Raw genomic sequence first — 23,653 nt, forward strand, 5'->3', positions numbered from 1 at the left:
CCTGTACACTGCAGCTACAATTTAGGTTCCCATCCCCCTGCTGAATTAGTTTAAACCCTCCCGAAGAGCATACCCGCGTCAACCCCTCATCAATTCCAGGACCTATGAGAGGTTAGCAATGACACTGAGTGAAGCTCCTGCGCCGAAAACGGCTGGAAATGACTGGGTCCCTGGCCGTGCATGCGTAAGGCAACGACCTGCAGCAGTCTTGCCGTACGACATGGTGCCGACCATGTACAGACCTGACCCACCATCCGTGACCCCCCTCCCCCCCCAGTCCTCGCGGTAGACTCCCGGCCAGCGGCACTGATCCTGGCCATGTGTGGCGGTGCTGGACACAGTTCGCAGCTGCCACGCCGGGTATCCAACCACTGAGACCGCAAGATCGGGAACTCGGCCCATCGGGGGTGGAGCATCGCAGGAGGGGCTGTCGCTCATGCGCCAACGCCGTTGCAATGCCGTGTGGCGTGCAACGCGATGACTGCATTTCAGAGGGGACGGAAACTCGATAACCGGCGTCAAACCAGCGCTGCCCCTGATTTGGACGTCGGAATGGATTCTCCGCCTAATCGCCGATTATAATATTGGCGTTGGGCAACGGAGAATCTCGCCCATTATATAACATGGAGGGACGGTGTCACATGACCATTAATTAATTTTAAGAAGAAGAAAAACATTTATTAAACATGAAAGAAATGGATTATAATACAATATTCCTTTACTCCCTCCTTACCTTAACAATTACGCACAGGTTTTAGGATTAACATGGATTACAAAGTACATCTTAAATACAATGATCTCATTAACACAGAAAATCCTTTTGAAGTACACAAGATGACTGTGGTAAGATGCATCCCTCTCAGAACCCAAGTGAATATCTGTGGAGTTCTCCTCAAAATCCCCTTGCCTCACTGAATTCCAGCTTGTACACACAAGAGTGAGTTCAAATTTTCTTTCACACTTTTAAGTCTTTTTAAAAATGCTTTCCCTCCGCTGCATCCATCAAGGTTTCTCTTTCATGTTTTACACTTCTCCTTTCAGGTTTCCTTTGTCTTAAATGCTTTTATGCCAACTCCAAGGTCCAGCCACCAATTTCCACAATTATTTCAAATAATGTCTCCCAAACTGTAGTAATTTCCCACAAACCTCAGCACTATTGGAGATATCTTTTGGGAGATAATGGGGCATGACAGAGCGGAGTCGGGAGGGTAGCAAAGCGGGAGAAAGAGTAAGACTGAGAGTTGAGCCGGGAAGATAAAAGAAGAGGAGAAAGAGCAAGTCAGACAGAGGAACCAGGAGAATAATGGGATGCAAGAAAGAACGGGTCAGAGATAAAAGTGCACAAGAAAGAGTGAGACAGAGAGCGGAGCCGAAGAGACAAAGAGCACGAGAAAAAGCCCGACTGAGAACGGAGCCGGGGAGATTAAAAAGTGTGAGAAAGAGCGAGGCTGACAGCAGAGCCAGGGAGACAAAAGAATGCAAAAATAAGCAAGACTGAGAGCAGGGCAAAATATAAAAGAGCAAGAGAAATGACGAGGTTAAGAGCGGAGCCAGGAGATAATAGAGGGTGAGAATGAGTGTGACTGAGAGTGGAGCAGGGAGGGGGATTAAAAAGCACGTGAAAGATCGAGACTGAGAGCAGAGCTGGGAGATAGAAAAGCGCAACAAAGAGCGAGACTGAGAGCGGGGCCGAGGGATAAAAGAAAATTAGAAAGAGGGAGACCGAGAACGAAGGTGGGCAGATAAAAGAGCATGACAAAGAGTGAGACTGAGAGCGGACCTGGAAGGATAAAAGAGCATGAGAAATAGCAAGACTGAGCGGAGCTGGGGAGTAAAAGAGTGTGAGAAAGAGGGAGACTGAGAGTGGAACTGGGAGGATAAAAGAGCATGAAGAGTGAGACTGAGAGAGGAGCCGGGAGGATAAAAGAGCATGAGAAAATTGAGAGCAGAGTGCTAGCTTGGAGTTTGGAACTCCAAAGATGACTTCAGGATTCAAAAATCATGCAGGGTAAGTGGAAGCAGCTGATTGGATGAGTGCGGTCGGGTAATTATTTTCTACTTTTATCGATTATAGGTTGTAAGGTCTATATTTTTTGATCTATGGCTTGTAAGGCCTATATTCTATGATGCGATATTCTGCAGTGACGAGGACTACGAAGAAGGGCCCTTGAGTAATTGATATTATTTAATTTTAAGCCCCCAGAGTACTTCAGGAAGTGGCCCTGGAAATAGTGGATGCATTGGTGGTCACCTTCCAAGATTCTAAACACTCTGGCACAATGCCTACAGATTGCAGGGTAGATAATGTAACCCCACTATTTAAAAATGGAGGCAGAGAGAAAACAGGAAATTAATGGACCAGTCAGCCTAATGTTGGTCATGGGGAAAATGCTAAAGTCCATTATAAAACACTTAATAGCAGAGTAATTGGAATACAGTGGCAGGATTTATGAAAGGGAAATCATGCTTGACAAATCTACTGGAATTCTTTGAGGTGAGCCAGTGGATGTGATTCATTTGGACTTTCAGAAGGCTTTTGACAACTTCCCACATAAGAGACTAGCATGCAAAACTAAAGTGCATGGGAATAGGGTATGACAATGGATAGAAAACTGGTTGGCAGGCAGCAAGCAAACAGTAGGAATAAATAGGTATTTTTCCAAATGGCAGGTAATGACTAGTGGGGTACCGCAGGGATCGAAGCTGGCTCTTCACAATATATATTAATGATTTAGATGAGGGAATAAATGTAGCGGGAGGAATTTTCCTAAAAAATGGCAAATGTCAGGTTCTGACTGAAAATCGGTGATTTTCTCTCCAAAATACAGGTAGGTTTTCACTCCAGGCATTCTGAAAAATTGTAAAAAAAAGCAAGGGGGTTTGCACCGTCACTCTGGCACAGCAGGGACTCATAGAGCCAAAAGGCTACCCCAATCTCAAAGAGAAAGTTAAGGGCCCCCATCATCGCCCGCATCCCCACAGAGTGGGACCCCTCTCCCCCTACCACCACCATGGGGTACCCCAGAGACCCCCAACCCTGGTGGCACTGCTCCCAGGAGTCCCGCTGCCTGACACAGCCAGGTTGGCACTGTCAGCGTAGTCATGTCCACACAGGGGCAATAATCAACTCTGAGCCCCCAGCGTGGTCATAACTACTGTTTTTGTTTTTTGGAAACCAGTACTGATACCACTAGCGTGACTTAACGCCGGCGGGGAGGGACTATCTGATGTCCCTGGAAGTAATGGCATTTAGCCGTTAAAGCATATTTAAATTAATTTAAATTCATGACCATCGTGTTCACGCCCTCGCTTGGTGTGGACCTGATTATGTGACCGGCAGGGAGGGCAGGGAAGATCGTGACCTGAGATCTCGCTGCTGCAAATTGCGTTATGGCCCTCTCAGAAGAGTTAGCAGCTATAACGGGATTTGCGCCCAGGGCGAATAGGCCCGGGCGCAAATATCTCCAAATTTGCAGATGATGCACGGCTGTGTCGGACGGTGAGCTGTGAGGAGGATGCAGAAATGCTTCGGTATAATTTAGAGAAGTTGAGAGAGTGGGCATTGGCATGGCAGATGTGGTAGAATATGGATAAATATGAGGCTATCCACTTTGGTAGCAAACACAGAAACGCAGATTATTATCTGAATGGCTTTAGATTGAAAGAGGAGAATTTGCAACAAGGCTTGAGTGTCCTTGTACACTCGTCGCTGAAAGTAAGCATGCAGGTGCAGCAGGTGGTAAAGAAGGCAAATGATACGTTGGCCTTCATAGAGAGGGGATTTGAGTACAGGAGCGGGGATGTCTTGCTGTAATTATACAGGGCCTTGGTGAGACGACACCTAGATTATTGTGTGAAGTTTTGGTCTCCTTGATTGAAGAAAAATGTTCTTGCTATGGAGACAATGCAGTGAAGGTTTACCAGACTGATTCTTGGGATGATGGGACTGACATATGAGGAGAGGTTGAACTGGTTAGGATTATATTCGCTGGAGTTTATAAGAATAAGGGGGGATCTCAAAGAAATCTATTCTAATAACTAGACAGGGTGGTTGCAGGAAGAATGCCTCCAATGGTGGAGTCGTCCAGTACCAGGGAATAAGGATATCGGGTGAAACATTGAGGACTGAGATGAGGAGAGATTTCTTCACCCAGAGTGATGAATCTATGGAATTCGTTATCACAGAAAGCAGCTGAGCCCAAAGCATTGCATGTTTTAAAAAGAAGCTAGATATAGCTCTTGGGCTAAATGAATCAAAGGATATGGGGGGAAAGCGGGAACAGGTTACTGAAAATGAAAATGAAATGAAAATCGCTTATTGTCACGAGTAGGCTTCAATGAAGTTACTGTGAAAAGCCCCTAGTCGCCACATTCCGGCGCCTGTTCGGGGAGGCTGTTACGGGAGGCTGTTACTGAGTTGGATGAATGGAGGAGCAGGCTCAAAGGGCTGAATGGCCTCCTCCCGTTCCTATTTTTCTATTTATTACTGTTCATACCTACACACCCTCCATGCCTGTTCACACCTGCGCACACCGCCCCCCTCCCCATGCCGGTTCACACTTGCACAACCTCCACTCCACTCTCCTGCCCACTTGCATTCCACCACAGCCCTTCCCAAACTCCAGACCACCTTATCTATTCTACGCTGCCCGCCCCATCTCTCTCTTTCCCCTACCAGCCCAAATCTCCCCAAGCACCCTGAAGGGCTCCACACTCACCCGTCCTTTTCATTACTCCTTCCCTTCTCATCCCTCCCTCCAGTACAGACCACAACCGTTCAACTGTACCTCCTGCAGCCATCCACCTGCAGGGATAAGATCCACGTGGTTGATGCTCCACTTGCCTCCTACTACAGTGTTCCAGGGTTTGTGCTCATTGATGGCCTCCATCTTCTGACCTCTGCAGGGTGTCCAAGGCCTCTTCAACTATGTTCTGACCAGGGTGGAATTCTGCAGATAATTGGGCGATTTCACGGCAACCTCTGGTGGGAATTGCAACCTGCCATGACCGGTGGGAGCACATGTTGTTGCCATCATCTGATGCTGACGTAAAACCAATTCCTCGGCTACCACCGCATTGCCGCACCCCCCCCCCCCCCCACCTCCATGACCTAACGAGGAAACGGGAAAATTCCGCTCTGTCATTCAGTCACAAGAATGATGTGCTGTACAAAAGAAAATTAAATGTGTGATCAGTCTGAATGAAACAAGTGAGCGTTATTTATTCATTGCTCATACGAGTCAGGCAGCAGGTGGAGAGAAACCTATATGGCACTAAATACAGTATAAAAGTGGGTAGTCTGTGCGGGCACATCTTGGGAGCAGGAGTGATAAGGGTAGGAATGGTTGCAGGTTCCCAAATTCCTGCCCAGTGATTACATTGGGACCGGGCCGCAGGCTCGAATATTTGGAAAAAAAATATAGTCCAAAATAATTCCGTGCTTTTGGGGAATGGGACGAAAACAAAGAAGAAAAATTGTAAAAGAATATCACTTGCAGGAGGGCTTCTAAACTGAAATGTTGTCATGGAACGACTGATTCTTTCCATTTCCATCAGCTTTGTTTTTCCCAAATTCTACAAGACTGAAAAAATAGCATAAAATAATCTTTAATAAACAAAATGTCTGTGTGAAAGGCACATAAATTGAAATCTGGAAAGGATTTGTTGTCTTTCTGAAAAGGCCAATGGATTTGAATCTAGCTGCTTGTGATTTATCAGCCATTAAGTGACTCTTCACAGTGTGCAATGTCATGTCTGCTTGAGCTGTCACTCCGATAGACGATGAAAATATAATTGACTGTCACAGAATCCAAGAAAAAGTCAGCAATATGCCATATATCAAGTTCATATCAACTTGTTCACAATGAAACTGTTCATGCCTTTTTTATCCCCTCTTTTTCAAAAGATACACACTTGTCAGCAGCCATTTTTCATCTTTGAACCAAGACAGTGAACGTTTAGCAGGTTATTCGAACATTTAAGGTATCACCATGCACCACTTATGCCCACCCCGCCCCCTCCAACTTCACAAAGATACTTTCCAGTCATTAGATGACAACCAGGAATGGACATCCTGGTTGATTATTGGCACCTTGACTAAGTCCAAGTATCTTAGACTTGCATCTCACTTTCCACAGGAACGTCATTGCAGTGTTAATGTAAGTCTACTTGTGACACTGAAGATTATTATTATAAGACCTTCACACCCAACAGCACATATACATGGTGCACATACCTGTAATATCTCACACAGATTATCCAAACCTGGTACCTATATCAGTCACATCTTCCAAGTAGCAGACACATGGGGCGGGATTCTCTGATCTGAGGCTAAGTGTTGACGCCGTCATGAAAGCCGTCACGTTTTACGATAGTGTCAACAGGTCCCCAGGACTCTCCGCGCCGGCCCCGACACAACATGGCGGAGAGCTACAGGGACCCAGCATGGAGTAAAATAGGCCCCCACCAGGAGAAGCCAGTCAGCCGTTCGGTCGGCCCCGATCGCGGGCCAGGCCAAGGTGGAGGCCCCCCCGGGGGCGGATCCAACCCCCCCCCCCCCCCCCCCCCCCCCCCCCCCCCACCCCGGCAATTCTCTGACCCGGCCCGGGGTCGGAGAATCCCGGCCCTGTACACACCAGTCACATCTTACACAGGGTATTCACACATGGTATATTGCTCAGTCACATTTTACACAGGGCAACGACACCCGATACATTGAGCCGTCACCTCTCACAATGGATATCTACCCCGAGTGCCTGGGCCAATTGTGTCTCTCAAGGCACCTACACAATATCTAAGCCAGTAGTGTCCAGCAGACAACTCTAGTTTCTATATCGGAAATTTTTCAGTGTCTGAAATAATTGTGTCTGACGTTTCTCTCAGCTGTGGAACGTGTATGATGAAATAAATTAAATTCTAGAGAAACTTCTTACAATATGAATCTGTCCTCGAAAATATCAACTGCACAAAATCAAATCCACGTATCAAAGTTTGTTTCAAAGTCAGATCGTCACCATTCAATCTTTGCAACAGAAACTTCAATGACTTCTGAAATATACTTTGCTTCTTTAAAATGGCACTTTCAGAAACAGTGTACTGATCATAATAGCAGATGTTTATTAGTTCTGATATTTCATGGCTTTATAGTTTTCAGGGCTCTTTAAATTCATTGGGAAATAAATCCTGCATTTTTAAAGAGATCGATTCGACTGCTGTTTCTTCAAAGTATTGAACAGTTGCTAAATTAAATTAAAGTTCAATCACCACAATAAGGTATGAGGGGAAGGGGAGGGGGAGTTTGGCTTATTTCCAGGATCTTAATAGACTTAATAGGAAACAATCGTGTAATGTACTCTGACTGCGATTGCACCTAACCATGCGTGGAAGATTGAACTTGCTTGCCTGATCTCAGCTGTGTTGATGGAATTAAGTAGTGTGAACTTCAACGCTAGTTTTATTTTGTTGTTTTGTGCTCATTAAGGTGCAGGATGTTGGCGCTGGAGAATAGAACACTTTCCATTTCTGGCACCCGGGGGCAGAAAGTGATGTGCGTCATTCCTGTATTTCAGGAGCAAAACAGGCACAAAGAAAACCAGTTTAGCAGTGCCCACTTTGCAATGCTCCAGAGTGGAATATGACCAGTACTCTGAATTTACAGTGCAAGTTTGACATTGATGTAAAGAGGAAATCAAGTGATATGAGGAAGGTTTAAGAGATGGTCTCATCAGTAATTGTGACTAGCCAGGCCTAATGAGATGGCAAGGTCAAGGGGGTGGCCATGAATCTGAGTTGGGGATTTTACATGGAAAAGATTTAGAAGGGTAAGAGGGCAGTAAACTCAGAGGAGAGAGTTGAGATGGAAGTTGAAGTCACCGAGAATGTGAAGTCGCTTGGCGTAGCGGCTGAGGGAGGAAATCAGTCAAGGAACTGGATTCTCTGCCCACCGACGCCGAAATCGGGTTAGACGCCAGGGCAGAGAATCCAGTTTCACGCATGGAATTGGGACCAGCGCCGATTCGGCAATTCTCCCTCCCCCACCCCAAAAGCGCCGTACTCGGGAAGTGCGCCACGCTGATTATCCACCACCGGAGGCCATTTCCAGAGGTCAATCCTGCTATTCTCCGCCCCGCCCGGTCGAATTCTTGACGGCGTAGATCAGTGTTCTTCAAAGTGCCCACTTTGCATTGCTCCAGAGTCGGATATGACGAGTACTTTGAATTTACAATGGGTCGCGGGCGGGTGTCGAGAGGGTCGCGGAGCCGTTGTCCACAATGCTCCCGATCGAGCAAATCCCCACGCAGCAGCAGCTTTTCATAACGCCGGCTGCAAGCGGCCGTGAACATGTTAAAAAAAAAATTCCGGCCAGATTGCGCATGCGCGCACGATGATCGGCACGCATGCCGCAAACATGTTAAGACATTCAGCCGCAGATCGGCACGTATGCGTATTCGACGAACATGTGAAAAAATTCAGCCGCATTGCGCATTGCGCATGTGCGCCGATAATCGTTGCAGCTTTTTGTTTTCAAAGTTCTGTAGTGGTTTTTATTCATTTATTCATTTATTTTATTCATTTAATTTTTTTTTCATTTATTTTATTCTTTTTTTTACAAGTTTGGGGGGGGTTTTCATTTTTTTCATTTATTTTACTCATTGGCAGTGGGCAGTTATTTGAAATATGTCAGCTTAAACTTTTAGTGTAAATGCACCCTTAGTTGCTGTTTGCGTATGTGCTTCTAAACTTAAAGGAACCGAGCATGATGGTTAACTATATTCGTCTCCGTACCACAGCTACATATGGCAATGCACCTGGCACCTCACGGGGAACGTCTTTCAGCTGACCCTCTTCCATTTCACTTAAGAGTCTTGTTGCGGTTCAATCCATTCAGCTCCTTCTACCTTTCATGAATTATAAATCCTGACCACAAAGGTTAGTTGTCTATTTGACTTCGGAAGATGCATCAAAGTTCCATTTGCTCCGGTCCTCGTGCAGTGTCCACACATGTATGAGCCATTACATAGTGATCAGGAGTGAGAACACTAGATAGGGGTAATAAGTTAACTGTTCTATTTTATTTCTGGGGGACCGGTTTTCAGGACTGAAGGAGCTGGAAGTGAAATATGGACGGGACAGAGGGAAATGTTTAGGTATATGCAGGTCCAAGATTTCGCGAAGAAGGAGATACAGAGCTTTTCAGTGGTGTCAGCCTCAACACTATTGGAGGATGTGCTGACGACAGGGGGAATGGAGAAGGGGGTGGTGTTGGTGATTTATGGGGCGATTCTGGGAGAAGAGAAGGCACCGCTTGAGAGGGTTAAGGCAAAGTGGGAGGAAGAGTTGGGAGAGGGTGTGGAGGAGCGGTTGTGGTATGATGTGCTCCGGAGGGTGAATGCCTCAACTTTGTATGCGAGGTTGGGGCTGATACAGCTGTAGGTGGTGTATAGGGCGCACCTCACAAAGGTGCGGATGAGCTGACTCTTTGAAAGACTAGTGGATGTTTGTTAGTGTTGCGGGGGAAGACCCCGCAAACCACGTTCATATGTTTTGGTCCTGTCCAAAGCTGGAGGGGTATTGGAAGGAGGTTTTCAGGGTAATTTTGAAGGTGATACATGTGAGGATTGAGCTGGGTCCTCTGGAGGCCATATTCGGGGTATCGGATCGGCCGGGATTGTAAGCGGGTGAGAGGGCAGGTATTTTAGCCTTCGCTTCGCTGATCACCCGAAGGCGGATCCTGTTGGGGCGGAGGTCAGTTTCTCCACCCTGTGCCCTGGTATGGCGGGGGGATCTGTTGGAGTTTTTAACACTCAAGAAGGTGAAATTTAAGTTGAGGGGAAGGATGGAGGGGTTCTACAATTCATGGGCTTTGTTCATTATGTACTTTCAAGAATTGGGTGACATTGAACATTGGGTGGGGGGGTTGAGGTGGGGGGGGGTGTTGGACTATGTATGTGATGTGGCCATCAATTCACTAGAGACACGATTGGAAGTAAACTGTGGTTTTAATAGTTTTACAACTGAGCCAGCCTGCAACCAGAGGAACTGAGAGTGGGGCTTACGGCTGCAGCACTTTATACTTCTGGTAGTGGGAGAGGCCATGGGTGAAGCCAAGGGTGGAGCCCTGTACAAGCTCCTCATCTCCCGCTATGGGCAGAGCCGTGCAACGGCTCACATACAGAGCCCACAAGGACATAATGCAATGCAATGCAATACAGTGTGAATTACAATACAGTATAATTCACCACATTCACCCCTGTAAAAGAATCAAGTCCGGCGGGGGTGACGGGTCTACAAGTTGAGCCGGTCCCGTGGCCGAGTCGTCCTTTGGGATCAGCGGAGCATCGAGGTTGCAGCCTCTTCGAGTGGCTGGGTGGTGACGATCGGTGTGGGTACGAGGACGGACTCCGGGGATGTTTCAGTCCGAGCTTCATACCTGACCGGTGCGACAGGCACCGGGGGGGGGGGGCAGGAAACCGATAGGCACGGGGGCGCCGAGCGTGGGCAGGGAACCTATAGGCGCGGGGGCGCAGGACGTGAGGGGTTGTGTGAGGTGTAGTGTGAGGGGTACGTCGGCGGTGGTGGTAGTGTTGGATCCTGCAGGCGCCAGGTCGCGGAGGAAAACGTTGTCCTGACGGCCGTCGGGGAATTCAATAAAGGCGTATTGGGGGTTTGAATGAAGCAGTAGCACTCTCTCCCCTAGCGGGTCTGTTTTGTGTGTCCGGACGTGCTTCCGGAGGAGAACCGGGCCCGGCGTCCTCAACCAGGATGGGAGCAAAGCCCCCGTGGTAGTGCCCCTAGAGAAAACAAATAGTCGTTCATGAGGGGTCTGGTTGGTGGCAGTGCATAGGAGGGACCTAATTGCATGGAGCGCGTCGGGGAGGACCTCCTACCAATGGGAGGTTGGGAGATTCCTGGACCGGAGGGTCAGTAGGACGATCTTCCAGACCGTCACATTCTCCCTCTCCAGCTGCCCGTTCCCCCTGGGGTTATAGCTGGTAGTCCTGCTCGAGGCGATGCCCTTGTCGAGCAGGTACTGACACAGCTCGTCACTTATAAAGGACGAACCCCTGTCGCTGTGTACGTAGCTGGGGAAACCGAACAGGGTGAAGACACTGTGCAGGGCTCTGATGACTGTGTGGGAGGTCATATCGGGGCACGGGATGGCAAAGGGGAAGCGGGAGAACTCGTCAATGACGTTCAGAAAGTACACATTTCGATTGGTCGAGGGGAGTGGCCCTTTGAAATCGATGCTCAGGCGTTCAAAGGGCCGGGATGCCTTTACCAGGTGGGCCTTGTCTGTTCTATAGAAGTGTGGTTTGCACTCTGCGCAGATTGGGCAATGCCTGGTGATGGCTTTGACCTCCTCTGTGGAGAAAGGCAGATTTCGGGCTTTGACGTAGTGGGCGAGCCGGGTGACCCACGGGTGGCAGAGGTCATTGTGGGTAGTCTTCAGGCGGTCGTCGTGCGCGCTGGCGCATGTGCCGCGGGACAGGGCACTTGGGGGGCTCGTTGAGCTTCCCCAGTCGATATATGATATCGTAATTATAGGTGGAGAGTACGATCCTCCACCCCAAGATTTTACCATTTTTAATTTTGCCCCTTTGTGAATTGTCAAACATGAAGGCAACCGATCTCTGGTCGGTGATGAGGGTAAACCTCCTACCTGCGAGGTAGTGCCTCCAGTGCCATACGGCTTCCACAATGGCTTGAGCTTCCTTTTCGACTGAGCAGTGTCGAAGTTCCGAAGCAGAGAGGGTTCGGGAGAAGAAGGCGACTGGTCTCCCTGCCTGATTCAGAGTGGTGGTGAGAGCGACCTCTGAGGCGTCGCTCTCCACTTGAAAGGGGACGGATTCATCCACCGCCCGCATGGCGGCTTTGGCGATGTCCTCCTTAATGCAGTTGAAGGCCTTGCAGACCTCAGCCGACAGTGGAAAGAGTGTGGTCTTAAATAGTGGGCGGGCTTTGTCCGCATACTGGGGGACCCACTGGGCATAATAAGAGAAAAATTCCAGGCACCTCTTGAGGGCCCTGGGACAATGAGGGAGAGGGAGTTGTAAGAGGGGGCGCATACGGTCCGGGTCAGGGCCCAGGACTCCGTTTTCCACGACATAGCCAAGGATGGTTAGTCTGGTAGCGCGGAAAACGCATTTCTCCGTATTATAGGTGAGATTGAGTTTCTGGGCGGTTTGGAGAAATCGGTGGAAGTTGGCGTCGTGGTCCTGCTGATCATGGTCGCAGATGGTGACATTGTCCAAGTACAGAAACGTGGCCCGCAGCCCGTACTGGTCCACTATTCGGTCCATTGTTTGTTGGAACACCGAGACCCCATTCGTGACGCCAAAGGGGACCCGGAGGAAGTGGAAAAGGCGGCCATCTGCCTCGAACGCCGTGTAGTGGCGGTCCTCCGGGCGGATTGGGAGCTGGTGGTAAACAGACTTCAGATCCACCGTGGAGAATATGCGGTATTGGGCGATCTGATTAACCATGTCTGCAATTCTGGGGAGGGGGTACGCATCGAGGTGCGTGAACCGGTTAATGGTTTGGCTATAATCAACCACCATTTGGAACTTTTCCCCGGTCTTCACGACCACCACCTGAGCTCTCCAGGGGCTCTTACTGGCCTCTATGACTCCCTCACGTAGGAGCCGTTGGACCTCGGATCTGATAAATACCCTGTCCTGCAGGCTATACCGCCTGCTGCGAGTGGCTACGGGTTTGCAGTTCGAAGTGAGATTAGCGAAGAGTGGAGGAGGGTCGATTTTTAGTGTCGCTAGACTGCAGATAGTGAGTGGAGGTAGAGGTCCGCCGAAGCTGAGTGTGAGGCTCTTGAGATTACATTGGAAGTCGATCCAAGTAAGAGTGGGGTGCAGAGGTTGGAGAGTGTGTACAGCTGGAAATTAGAATAGCTGGCGCCCTGAATTGTTAGGGTCGTGACGGTGCGCCCTTGTATGTGTACTGAGTGTGAGCCCGAGGTGAGGGAGATAGTTTGCCGTGCAGGGAAGATCGGGAGCGAACAGCGTCTTACCAGGTCAGGATGTACGAAGCTCTCGGTGCTCCCGGAGTCGAAGAGGCACGGTGTCCTGTACCCATTGATTTTAACGGACATCATCGAGCTCTGGAGGTGCTTCGGACGCGACTGGTCCAACGTGACTGCGTTGAATTGCGGGTAGTCGGCAGCTCGATCAGCTGTGCTGGAGTGGCCCCGTGATGACTGTCCGCTGAGGTCGTATTCGTCGAGGTTCGGTTCGGTTGATTGCCAAGATGGCGGCCCCCGTTGATCGCACGTGGCTGGTGCTGAAGAAGATGGCGTCCAAGATGGCCACCCCCGTGGATCGCACGTGGCGGGTAGCGAGGAAGATGGCATCCAAGATGGCGACCCTCATGAATCGCACATGGCCGGCCGCGTGGAGGAGTATTGCCAAGGTGGCGGCCCCCATGAGTCGCACATGTCGGGTGGGGGCGGAGTCGGCAGACATGCTGCAGCATTACGGGGCATGCGGGCCTGTGAGTTTGGGAGGCGAGTGCTCTGGACTGCGGGGGAGTTTGGAGTTTTAGATTTTGCAAGGCATACTCGGGCATAGTGGCCTTTGCGACCGCAACTGCTGCAGGTCGCGTTGCAGGCTGGGCAGTGCTGCCATGGGTGTTGGGGCTGACCATAAAAATGGCACGCTGGTGCTCCATAGTGGGTGGGTGACCGCGGCGCAGGCCTGGGGCAGTCGCTGGTCGGGGACCCACGATGGGGTTGCCTGGTCCGCGGGGAATGAGTTCAAACTGCGGAAAGCAACCTCCATAGTTGTAGCTAACTCTATTGTGTCCTCCAAGTTCTGGGCCCCTTTTTCAAGCAATCGCTGGCGCACATAGTTAGACCTAAGCCCTGCAACGTATACATCATGTACAGCGAGTTCCATATGTTGGGAGCCTGTTACAGCCTGAAAATTACAGTCCCGAGCAAGGGCTTTTAAATCGCGCAGAAAGTCTTCTAATGACTCTGCGGGGTGCTGGTGGCGAATAGTGAAAATGTGCCGTGCGTAGACCTCATTAATCGGCCGCACGTACAGTCGGTCGAGCATAGCCCGGGCCTCAGTATATGAGGTGGTACAATTTAAGTTGCGTAGAGATACGATGGCTCACCCGTGCGCGCAGTAGGCTGAGTTTCTGCTCCTCTGTAGTCTCGGATGTGCTTGATTCAGCCAGGTAGGCCTTGAAACATCAAAGCCAGTGTAGGAAGATTTCCTTCGCCTCTGCAGCCTGCGGGTCAAGTTCTAGTCGATCAGGTTTGAGGGCTGATTCCATAGTAGTTTTCTTCAAGTTTTCTAAGACTATTAAATTGATGTGACCATCAATTCACTAGAGACACGATTGGAAGTAAACTGTGGTTTTAATAGTCTTACAACTGAGCCAGCCTGCGACCAGAGGAACTGAGAGCAGGGCCTACGGCTGCAGCACTTTATACTTCTGGTAGTGGGCGGTGCCACGGGCGGAGCCAAGGGTGGAGCCCTGTACAAGCTCCTCATCACCCACTATGGCCAGAGCCGCGCAACGGCTCACATACAGAGCCCACGAGGACATAATACAATGCAATGCAATACAGTGTGAATTACAATACAGTATAATTCACCACAGTATGTTGTTGGTGACTATGTGTAGGTGGATGGAGGAGTCCTGATTGCCTTTCTTTGATGTTTGCATTTAAAATGTTGGGGCTGTTTGGGGGTTGGTGGGAGGAAGGGATTGTTGACCAGGGGTTTGACATTGTATTTGTTACTGTTGATTGTTTGGTGGTGGGTTTACATTTGGATTGAAATGTGAAAAAGGAGGAAAATAAAAATATTTTAAAAACAATTGTTATTTTAGTAATGGGTGAGCAAACTGCAGTTTGTGCGTTCAAATTCCACAGTGACAAGTTGTGAATTCAACAATTCTGGTAATTTGTGAAATAACAAGAGAAAAATGACTATGAATTCTGCTAAATTATCATTAAATTCTTATTGGTTTACTTATGTCCTTCAAGGAAGGGATCCTGCCACCCGAGTGTGGACTGGCCTACACATGACTCTCATCATATTCTTTTTTTAAAAAATATTTTTATTGGCATTTTCACTTTTATATACATTACATTTTGTGCTTGTTATTGTGCAGTACATAAGATCTTCTTGTACCACTTTACAATTTGTCACCGTCTGTCTCGGTGCGCTGTCCTACTTCCTCCCACCCTAGCCCCACTTGATACCCTCCATGCTCACCGTGGGTGTTTCCCCCCCACCTCTACTTTGGCTCTCCCCCTTCCCCTCCTTTCTTGTGAGTTTCCACACTGTCCGCCTTGTGGGTGGGCGGGAGGGGATTTTCTTCTGCCCACTCCCTCTGTGTTGTTCTTTTTATTCCCTTCAGGATCCCTCCTCTCTTCCTCCCCTCACACTCCCCCTGGGTTGTGTATTCCTGTCATTCCTCTTTTAATTTTTAATTTTCCTCTGCTAGTTATTGCTGGCCTCGAACGGGTCCTGGAACAGGCCGACAAATTGCCCCCATGCTTCAAGGAAGCTTTCTTCCGAACCTCGGATGGTGTATTTGATCTTCTCCAGGTGGAGAAATTCGGCCAGGTCTGCCAACCAGTCTGCCGCTGTGGGTGGTGCTGCTGATCGCCAACCGAGCAGGATTCTCTGGCATGCGATTCGGGAAGTGAAAGCTAGAGCATCGGCCCTCTTCCCCATGTGTAGCTCTGGCTGCTCTGACACGCCAAAGGTTGCCACATTCGGCCATGGCTTCACCCTCACACCAACAACCTTGGACATTGCCTCGGAAAAGCCTGTCCAGAACCCAACAAGCTTGGGCAGGCCCAACTTGAATCTAATGTCTTCTGATGTAAGCCAGCAAGCCACAATCAATGTGAAGCAAAAAGCCCACTATCTTCTCATTAGAAGCTCTTCTACTGTTAGTTAGGTATGGTCAGATAAATATGGGTTTTAGCAGCATTTGTCTATGTCCTGAAAACAAACAAATATATTTTTTATTTGAAAGTATTGTCTTGGCTGGCATCAGTCAGAGTAGAGTATAAACCTGAAACTTACTGATACTTCTGATTCCATCCAGGATTATATGATACATCTATCCACTGATCCTTCAAATTCCTCTCTGGCCTCATCTGTCACTGCAATCTCTTCTTGTCCCTCAACCTTCCAAAAACGTTGCATTCCTCCAATTTTAGCCTCCCCAACTTCCATTTCCCCAACATGGGCTGTTTTGGCTTCAGCCATCAAGGCCTTTTGTGCTGGAAATCCCTCCCTCATCCTTTCCACCTCTCTACCTTTTTAAGACAGTCCTTAAAACCAATCAGCTCCGGCAGCATACCCTTGCCTGCACTTTTCCCGATTGCGTGAGGTGGCCCACAACAGGAACCCCCATTAGCAAACTGCGGGAACAGAGAATGCCGGTGAGGGCGTGCCGTGCAGGAAATTGGGGCTGGTGGGATGGAGAATCCCACCCAATATCTATGACCAATCATCTTATCCTAATATCCCTTTATATGGCTCAGTGTTCAATTTTGTCTGATAATGTTCCTGTGGAGCACTTTGGGACAATTTTCCCCACCATTGCTATGATTGAGAGACTTCAGTCTTCTGCCTGAACCTGCGGCCACTGCTTCTACTAATTTCTCAACTTAAGTCTGTGCCTGGTCAGAATATCACCTCTGCTACTTTTGAATTTTATGATGTCCTTCAACTTCACCGTCATCATTTAATTGACTCTGTACAGCTCGGGATCTTCATTTTTACAAAAGTACCTCCATCAGTGTGTCCTCCAATACTCTACCCACAAACAGCTTCTGGACTTTCACTCACTTCATCTGTATCCAAACTCAGACAACAGCTTATTGATGCTTCATGCTGATTCCACACTGCCTGAATCATCATTATTCCACAACAGAACATCCTACCTTAATTCTGGATATGTCCTATCATCATCATCATCTATTTCCTTTTTTCTCTTTACTTTCATGTTTTTATGTACACTTTTTTATGTAACTAGACCTATGTAATTTGAGCTTTCCATTTGTCCATTCAGATGCTCATTTCAGTTGGCACTCTGGACCCAAGTCCATTAGGAGCAGAAATAGTTCATTCAGTCCATTGAGTCTGCCCCACCATTCAATGAGATTGTGACTAATCTTACATAATAATCCTCAACTCCATTTTCCTGCCTTATCCTCAGAACCTTTGATTCCCTGTGGATTAAAAATCTAGCAATCTCAGCCTTGAACAGGCTTAACAACCCAACCTCTACAGTCCTCTGTGGTAAAGAATTCCATGAATCACTGCCCTCTGACAGAAACAATTCCACCCCATCTCTGTGTTAAATGGACGACCCCTGACTGTGAGATTATGCCCTCTGGTGCCAAGCTCTCCCACAAGGGGAAACAACCTCTCAGGATCTACCCTGTCAAGCACCCTGAGAATTCTGTATGTCTCAATAAGGTCACCTCTCATTCTTCAATGAGCTCCAATGAGTACTAACCCAACCTACATAACATCTCCTCAAAGGAAAATCCCTTCATACCTGGGATCAACTTAGTTTACCTCCTCTGGATTGCCTCCAATGCCAGTATAAACTGTTCACAGGATTCGAGGTGTGGTCTAAGTAGTGTCTTGTGTAGTTTTAGCAAGACTTCCCTATTTTATATTCCATTCCCTTTGAAATAAAAACCAAACATTCCATTTGCCTTCCCTATTACTTGCTCAACTTGCATGCTAACTTTTAGTGATTTATGCACGAGGACCCCTAAAACTCTTGAAAGGATATAATGATCAAGTTGTTTAGCCATCCATTGCCAGATCTGGCCAATTTGCATTAAACACTTTTACTCCAGGCATCTTTTCTCCACTGCAAACCATCTTTTTAAACACCACCACCTGTCCCCTTTTATAAAAAATGCAAGAAGTGCCTGGACTTCTTGGTCACTTAAGAGAGAACCGATCTGATCAGCTGTTTCTGCCATGTCCCTTCTTTCAACTAGCCCATCTGTCCAAACATCTTTTAATGCTACCCCCTGAGCTAGCCCTGAACTTGCACCTTTCTCTAGATTCTCTCTGTCTCCCCTCATGTGCCCTCTGAGCCAGGGCCGGCTCAAGGCACCGGCAACTCGGGCAGTCGCCCGGGGCGCCATGTGCTAGGGGGCGCCAGCAACCCTAGGGCCGGCGCTGCTCTGAGCTCATCTGTCCACGAGAACCACCTCCTGTCCACTCCATCCTATTCCCACTGCTGATCACCCAATGTCTCTTCCTGTTCCTAATGTTAGCCAATATTGTGAACATTTTTCCATTTTCAGGTGTTGATCCCTCTCTTCTTTAAATCTGCTGTCCTCACCGCCTCCTAAAAAAAAACCTTAACCCTGCTGTCCTTGCGAACATCCTTCCCCTCTCCAACCTCCCTTTCCTCTCAAGTCTTTGAACTTGATGTCGCTGAAATCCTTATTCATATCATTGTTACCTCTGGACTATTCCAGAGGTCTCCCACATTCCATTCTATGTAAACTTGAGGTCATCCAAAGCTCTGCTGTTTGTGCCTTAACTCGCAGTAAGTTGCGATCCCCATCACCCTTATGTTCATTGATGTACTTTGGCTCCAGACCAAGCAATATCTTGACTTTAAATTCTCACTTGTGTTTTCAAATCCCTCCATGGCCTCACCCCTCCTTATCTCTGTAATCTCCTCCAGCCCCACAAATCTCTGCAACATCTGTGCCCTTTAATTCCAGCCTCTTGTGCATCCTCAATTTTAAATGCTTCACTGTTTGTGGCTGCGCTTTCAGTTGTCTAGGCTCTCGAATTCCCGCCCTAAACCTCTCCACCTCTTTGCCTTGCTTTCTTCCTTGAAGACCCTCCTTAAACCCTACCTCTTTGACCAAGCTTTTGGTCATCCTATCTTTTGCTCTCTATATGGATCGGTGTCAGACTTTGTTTTTATAATACTCCTGTGGAGAACCTTGGGATGTTTCATTGTGTTAAAGGTACTATATAAATATAAGTTGTTGTTATTTTGCTGCATGAATAGCAAATATAGCAAAATAGCAAATAACAAATGGAATTTGTTTTCAACCATTGAAAGCTCCCTTAGTTTTGCAAATAGACAAGTTCAGAGCAAATGGATTATCCACCATACATACCTTATAGAATTAAATTTACAGTCTGTTGCCTTGTCTTCAAAAAGCACACTTAGAAAAAATTGTCACAAATGTGCTTGTGATCGCCTGATATGAGAGCTCTCATCGATAAAATTGGGTCTTGCACGAGGCTTATCACTTATTCTCAATACCACTGTCGGTAGAACTGTGGGTCAAAATCTTAGTATTGTGAAACTCAGGCTCCATCGGTCAATAAAGAGACTCTGTGTCTTTAAGATTTGCACCGAAATATGACTCAAGCCTGTACTTTAGTTCCTAAACTGACTCTAATTATCTGCTACCTTCTGTTCTGTGGTCCCTGCTGTGATGAAAACCAGCAACGCTAAAGCAAACTGGTTCTTAATTTTCCCTGACAGCCTGCCTTAAACATAAAGGCAAATCTCTCCTCTAATTAAAAGCACATTCAAAGTCCAAACAAATTAAGTACAATTAAATCCTCTGAATTATGAGTATCTATCACTTGGAAATATTTTTGTAAAAATTACCACATTTAGATCAAAGTCTCCTGCCTCCTAGTTTAATTGCATCATTAGGAGCATTGCAACAGGCTTCATAAATATAAAGCCTGCTCGTTTCTCTGGGAATACTGAAGGGACAGCCCTCAAGCTAATTGTTTCCATATTTCCATAAGAGGTTCATCTGTTTGAGCAAGCATAATGGGACAGACTGAGAGTTTCACCTAATTTGGTCCCCTATTATTTTACACGTTGATTTATCACTTTTTGAGGGTGCTTTTTTTCATTTTTATGAACTGCATTCATCTGAACAGCCTCCTGGTTTTTCAAATTCCTTCAAGTATCAGGCTGAGCCCATCTGTGAGATTACAATTTTCCTGTCTCAACGCACAGCAATCAATTATTGATAAAGCAACAGTCTTTCATTATGTCAGCTTACTCAGTCTGCATCTTAATCAAACAACCCGATAACACTGAGTGTTGTGGAAAGTGCAACTAAATTAATTGCTGTTGAGGAAATATTTAGCCATTTGATCGGCTGGTATCTTGAATCGCCCAAGTGTTTATGCAAATAGAAAGGATGCAGAATAATTCAGAAACCTACCCTACTACTTTATACTCAGCCTGAATTTGTTTCACAAAGCAAGTTGCAACAATCTGGAATCACTGCCAGAAGAATAGTGGTGCTTACGTTATGTTCAAAATGGTTTCCCTGATCCCATGATCTGATACAACTAAAGAGAGATAAACTACAACCCTGTAACAAATGATCCTGGACAATACTACAATAGCTCTCCACTAAATCACTATGGGCAGGATTCTCCCCTACCCGGCGGGGCGGGGGGACCCGGCGTGTCGGAGTGGCGTGAACCACTCCGGCGTCGGCCCCCCCAAAGATGCGGAATTCTCTGCACCTTCAGGGGCTAGGCCGGCGCCGGAGTGGTCTGCGCCCCGCCGGTCGGCGTGGAAGGCCTTTGGCGCCATGCCAGCGGGGGCCAAAGGGACTCCGCCAGCCGGCGAGAGTCTGCGCGGGTGCGTCAGCGGCTGCTGACGTCATCCCTGCGCATGCGCAGGTCGGGAGTCACCTACGCGTTGGCCATCGCGGAGGCTGACCGGCCGTGCGTAGGAAAAGAGTGCCGTCACGGCACAGGCCAGCCCACAGATCGGTGGGCACCGATCGTGGGCCAGGCCACCGCGGGGATACCCCCACGCAGCCAGAACGCCCTGTGCTCCCCCAGGACCCCGGAGCCCGCCCACGCCGCCAGGTCCCACCAGTAAGGGACCTAGTCTGATCCATGCCGGCAAAAAACCAGCGGGACTTTGGCCCATCGTGGGCCGGAGAATTCAGGCAGCCCCGGGGCCCATTGAGTCACGCCGGTCCCCGCCATTCTCCGGGGCGGGCGGCGCGACTCACGCCTCGCCGACTTTTGGAGGACCGGAGAATTCGGCAGCTGGCGGGGGCGGGATTCACGCTGACCCCCGGCAATTCTCCGACCCGGCGGTGGGGGGGTCGGAGAATCCCGCCCTATATCTTATATTTCTTGGTTTTATTTAGAGGGCACAATTTAACGGAAACATTTATAAGTGTGATCTTGGGAACATTTTCCGGGGTGTTCCTTGAAGGGTACCTTGGTGAGGTTAATGGTACTTAGTGCTGGAAATGGGTCCCCACAAGCTTCTCACAATCACTGGCTGTCTCAGTGTCCGATTCGCCAGACTCGCCCTTCAGCGTCTCACTGCTAACAAGGGGGAGCTCCTTTTAAATGCTCCCTCACCATTCACTCTGAGTCAACACACAAGCATGGCAGCGTGCAGACCTGCTTCTCACTATGAGGATATCGACCTGGCCACGTTTATCGATTCTGTGAATGAGAGGTGGGGCATCCTGGTCCCCGGAGGGGTCGCAGGACCAGGAGCAGGGCCACCAATACAGCCTGAGAGGCATTGGCAGCGGCTGTCAGTGCAGGCATCATGACAAGGAGGACTCCTGTACAATGTCGGAAGACCAACACCCTCCACCGAGCTGCAAGGGTAAGTTACCATCACTCTCCTGGCATCAGTTCCACCTATCACCCCAAAAAACACCGCCAACCCCCACCCTTCCCACAAATTGCTGGCTGACATCTCGCGCCCTCCACACATCAAATATTTATGGTTGCTCCTCAGAAGCCACTGGCACCAACCAGCACAACCCATTCATGTCGAGGTGCAGTGCCTGCACATGCCCCTGTTATAGATACCCACTGATCCATCAAGCATGCGGCTCACAATTACCTCTCTTTGTCCCTGCAGAAGATAGACCATAATAAGCAGGAAAGGTTCAAGACGAGGAGTGGAGTACCAGACATTCGAGTTCTCGCCCCCTCTGAGAAACAGGCCCTGGAAATCGTGAGGTTCAATGAGGAGAGAGCAGTCACCGACAGTGAGGCCTGCACCGCAGGGGTGAAGCTCAACTGCCCCATCAGCCAGGTGACCTGTTTCAGGTGAATTTTCATGTCAGACAAAATGATACTTCCCTCTCACTGACCACATTTCTATTGTTTTGCAGGATGACAATGGGGCTGTGCGATCCGGATTCATTGCTCCCTCTGCCACCCAAGAGATGACCTCGGAGGAGAGTTCTGAGGAGACCACCATTGAGGTGTCACAGCTATAATCCCCACCTTCCACCAGCACAGAGACCTCAGTGAGCCACATTAGTGGACAGACTTCTAGGGCATAATCTGATGAACACCACACAGTTGAAGGTAGGAACATCCAAGGAAGTTAGCAGTGGGAGGTTTGCTGCATCCCAGGACTCAGCTGCGTCCCAATCAGACCAAGCCTCTGGACAAGGCTGTCCCCGAGCTGATGCAGATGATAGGACACAGCTGTTAGATTCAGGAGGGGATGTCAGTGACATTCCAGCAAGTGCATAGCTGATTGAAGGAGTTCCAAAGGCTAAGGGCAGAGGAGATGATGCCGTCAATGCCTGGCACTGAGGCCAACACTGCTAGGGTGGTGACTGCAGTGGAAAGCCTGGAGCACAATGTCCACGTCTTGAGCGGTGGTGTCCAACGTATGGCTCAGTCTGTGACGACCGTGGCTGAGGACCTCGACATCATGGGCGGGATTCTCCGACGTGAATCCCACCCCCGCCGGCTGCTGAATTCTCCGCGCCGGTCGGCGGCCGCTGGCAGGGGGGGGGGGGGGGGGATCTGGCCCCGGGAGGTGCCCCCACTGTGGCCTGGCCCGCGATTGGGGCCCACCGATCCGTGGGCGGGCCTGTGCCGTGGGGGCGCCCTATTCTTCTGCGTCGGCCGCTGTGGTCCTCTGCGATGGCCGACGGGGAGATGAACCCCCCCGTGCATGCGCTGGGATGACGCCAGCACAGGTTGGCGCTCCCGCGCATGCGCCAACTCGCGCCGGCCGGAGGAGGCCCTTCGGCACCGGTTGGCATGGCGCTAAGCCCCTTCCCCACCGTCCAGCGCGGCGCAAACCACTCCGGCGCCGGCCTAGCCCCTGAAGAGCAGTCTGACGCCGGAGTTGCCCGCCCCGTCGATTCCCGCTGAATCCCGCCTCATGTCTCAGTCGGTGATTAACATGGACATGTCCCAGAGGCAGACATTGCGAAGGCATTGCAGAGCATGGCCCAGTCACTGAGGAGCATTGGTCCAGGCCATCTAGAGGAAGTTCGCCAGGGCATCAAAGTCCAGCAGGCTAAGTCCACCTCCAATGTGCACGCTGGGAACACAGTTAGACATCGCAGTAGACCACAAAATATCTGAGACGTGGCAAATATACCCATAGAAACCACTTGAGAATATTTTGTTTATTAAATGGTCAACAGGAACAAAGATTTGAAAATCAACTCCGTAACATTCCACATAACACTCTGACCATTAAACAACAAGGAATGTTCCATTCTGGTACCTAAAAAATACTATGGACGAAATTCTCCGACCCCCAGCAGGGTCGGAGAATCGCCTGGGGCCGCCAAAAATCCGGCCCCCGCCATGCCAGAGATTCTCTGCCACCCGGGAAGTGG

At 49.0% G+C, this 23,653-nt stretch overlaps 1 protein-coding gene across 10 annotated transcripts in view; it reads left to right on the forward strand.

Annotated features, from left to right (window-relative positions):
• The window catches only part of LOC119950604, a 342,477-nt gene that overhangs the window by 134,963 nt on the left and 183,861 nt on the right, over positions 1 to 23,653 (forward strand). The gene's annotated exons all lie outside the window — the stretch shown is intronic.

Source organism: Scyliorhinus canicula, chromosome 16, assembly GCF_902713615.1.
Source record: "Scyliorhinus canicula chromosome 16, sScyCan1.1, whole genome shotgun sequence".
Taxonomy (NCBI): domain Eukaryota; kingdom Metazoa; phylum Chordata; class Chondrichthyes; order Carcharhiniformes; family Scyliorhinidae; genus Scyliorhinus; species Scyliorhinus canicula.